Source organism: Lathyrus oleraceus, chromosome 5 (assembly GCF_024323335.1).
Source record: "Lathyrus oleraceus cultivar Zhongwan6 chromosome 5, CAAS_Psat_ZW6_1.0, whole genome shotgun sequence".
Taxonomy (NCBI): domain Eukaryota; kingdom Viridiplantae; phylum Streptophyta; class Magnoliopsida; order Fabales; family Fabaceae; genus Lathyrus; species Lathyrus oleraceus.
In genome coordinates this window covers 133,773,545-133,776,810 of record NC_066583.1, presented here as the reverse complement: position 1 = coordinate 133,776,810, position 3,266 = coordinate 133,773,545, and the positions used below count along the sequence as shown (strand labels likewise).

At 36.7% G+C, this 3,266-nt stretch overlaps 1 non-coding gene across 1 annotated transcript; it reads right to left on the bottom strand.

Annotated features, from left to right (window-relative positions):
- Nucleotides 1-2,783: 2,783 nt before the first annotated feature.
- On the bottom strand, nucleotides 2,784-2,890 carry LOC127088976 (small nucleolar RNA R71). Its single transcript, XR_007790762.1, has one exon. It is a non-coding gene; the product is annotated as a small nucleolar RNA R71 (small nucleolar RNA).
- Between the last annotated feature and the right edge of the window lie 376 nt (nucleotides 2,891-3,266).

The window sequence follows — 3,266 nt, the reverse complement described above, 5'->3', positions numbered from 1 at the left end:
TAAAGGCGCCTGAAGTTCTGCACAATTGAATCCCTAACCTTCACTCAAAGGAATTTTATTTTTTTCTCTCAATTTTTCAAGTTCAAATTTCAACTTCATTGGTTGATCTTTGAACTTCAATTCCTTAGCATTGCTTCCTTGCTACCTCAAGAACAAGTTGCACTGAAGATTTTGATCAGATCGTGCCATTGAAGGCTGCTCTTCAAAGGTTTTCCCTCCAACTGTTTTCCTTCGAATCTCCTTGGATATTGATCATTTTTTGTGTTGGTTGGTACCTCTGAAGTCCTCATGTGATAGGCAATTGATTTAAGCATTTAATTTTGTGATTTGAGCAAGTTCAGTTTGAACACCACATTTTTCCATCTCAAATTTCTCTCTTGATAACATGAAATAATATCACATTTTTGGACTCGATTTAATTAAATTATATTATTATTTGATTCGATTTATTTCATTTTATTCGATATTACTTGGTATTTTCCTTCTATTTATTTCAGGCAACATTATTTGAAGCATACGTGAAAAACAAAGAAAAGAAGGTGCAAAAAGTATGAGAAACAATTCCACTAAAGCCCAACCCAAAATTGCCTAAGCGTTGAAGCTGTGACGAGCGCCACGCATGGTGTGACGAGCGTCACGCCCTGCTACCTTGTGTTACGAGTGTAACACATGGTGTGACGAACGTCACACTCCACTCCTATATTTTTGGCTTTTGACGCGCAACAGAGGCACGTTGAGCCTATTCTTCCGTTTGACTCGTTGAAGCGTGAAGGTTACTTACTGAAGGAATTTGTGGGAAACGGTTACAAATTGGAGTAATATAAATAGAGCCAAGGATCCAACCCTGCAGCTCTCTCAGTCTCTCTCAAATTTTCCAGTTTTCGGCACTGCATTTATTTTACTGCCTTTTTAATTCTTTCAGCACTTTACTTTCCTAGCAATTTTTATTTCTTTTCTTTTCCAGTCAATCTTTCAAGCATTCAATTAATTTTCTCACAATAGTTTCTACACCGGAAACTATTGTGTAATTTTTACTGGGTCTAACCTTACGTTAGATCATAGTATTTTATTCCTTCGCCTTTATTTTCTTGTCCGATTGAAGATTGCAAGAACAAATCCAACCGGTTTGTGGTGGAGTGTTCAAACATCGAAGTTAGAGAACAATCAAGATTTCTATTAATTTTACAGGTTCTTTAATTTATTGTTTTAATTTATATATGCTCTGCACTGTTATTTATTTATACCGTCTGTCTGATATGGCTGTATGTAAGCATAATTATTGTTTAGGCTTATTTAGCATGTCAGGCTAAATAAACTTAGATATCGGTATGTAAAGTAAGCGGAATGAAGGAATCAAAACTAAGTTGGTTTAAATTTATTTAAAAATACAATCACTCTTTTTATGGTCTCAATTTACATAATTAACACCAAAGTTTTTGTACGAGAGTAAAAGACCTAAAGAAGTTAAAATCAATAGAACGAAAGTTTGAGCTTTTAATTGGACAGTGTAAATTGGACATTAATTTTAAATCAGGGCGAAAGCAATTTTTAGAATTAATTAAATTCTAATCATTTTCAAAAAGTATTTTTAAAGGTTAAATGTGAGGACGAGAGTTAAGCATTTAAGTTTAATTATATAATCTAAGTCAACAGAGCGAGAGTTTGAGACAAGGGTGTTTAAATGGTTAGTATTTTCTTAAAAAGAGTTTCTATAGATTCTATTGTTTTCAAAAAGTGATTTTGGACTTAACTAATTAGTGACAGCGCACGTTAATATAAAGTCATAGTCTATTCAACAGAGCGAGAGTTTGAGAAAAGGCTTTTAAATTAATAGTGTCTACAGAAAAGATTTATTTTAAAACTACGAAACCAACGAAGATTTGATTCCCTAATTACGACGAACTACATACCGATATCCGCTTATTTGATATTTAATCTAGATCTTATTTTAGTTTTATTTTTCCCCCTAATCAACAAAGTATCATCCGCCTTAGCTTTACGAAGTAACCTTAGAAAACGGTATATCGATTCATAAGTCCCTGTGGGATCGATATCTTTTATTACTACGCGATTAGACTGTGCACTTGCAGTTAATACCCCAATAGACTCATAAAGTCGCGATCAAGTTTTTGGCGCCGTTGCCGGGGACTTTTATTTAGTCGATATCGTAACTCTTCTGTTACGCTGTAGAGACTAAGGCAATTTTTATTTTTATTTTTTTCTTGTTTTCGTTGATTTGTATGCCACATACTCGCTCACAAGGCGAACCGTATTACCTACGAATCAACGACGTTGAACGATATCTCTGAGTCTTACGACGAATTCGAGAGTATCGTGCTGCAAACAATCTCCCTCCAATCAAAATTCCTGATCTCAAAAATCTTCTTCCTTCGCCGATACCCGAGATGGCAGAACCAGCTCGTGCTCTTCGAGATTATGCCGCTCTATCGCAAGACGAGCCGCATTCGAGTATTTCTCCACCCGCAATCGAAGCAAACAACTTCGAACTTAAACCTTCGCTGTTACAGGCAGTGCAACAGAATCAATTCTCTGGAAATCCTACCGAGGATCCAAACCTTCATTTATCCGTATTTGTTCAATACGCTGATACTGTTAAAGCTAATGGTGTCACTTCAGAGGCAATTCGACTTCGTCTTTTTCCTTTCTCGTTAAGAGATAAAGCTAGAAGATGGCTTCAGTCTCTTCCTTCCAACTCAGTCACCACATGTAATGAGTTGAAGAACGTCTTTCTTGCCCGATATTTTCCTCCAAGCAAAACAGCTATGTTAAGAGCCCAGATAAATGGATTTAAACAGAAAGATAACGAGTCTCTTTTCGAAGCATAGGAAAGATACAAAGACATGATGAGACTTTGTCCACACCATGGTTTAGAGGACTGGTTAGTAATTCATACCTTCTATAATGGTCTCTTATATAACACAAGATTAACAATAGACGCCGCCGCAAGTGGTGCGCTTATGGATAAACCTTACGCTGACGCTCATCAACTTATCGAAAGCATGGCCCAAAACCATTATCAGTGGGGAAGCGACCGAACAATGGTAGAAAAACCTCAAACGAAAACTGGCATGTACGAGATAAGTAGCCTTGATCATGTTAATGCAAAAGTGGAAGCTCTTGCCCAGAAAATTGAAAGTTTAAATGTATCACCTCCAGCCACCGTGGTTGCCGTGACTCAAAATTGCGAAGTCTGTGGAATCCAAGGCCACACCCCTACAGATTGTCAACTCCTAACAAGAATCCAA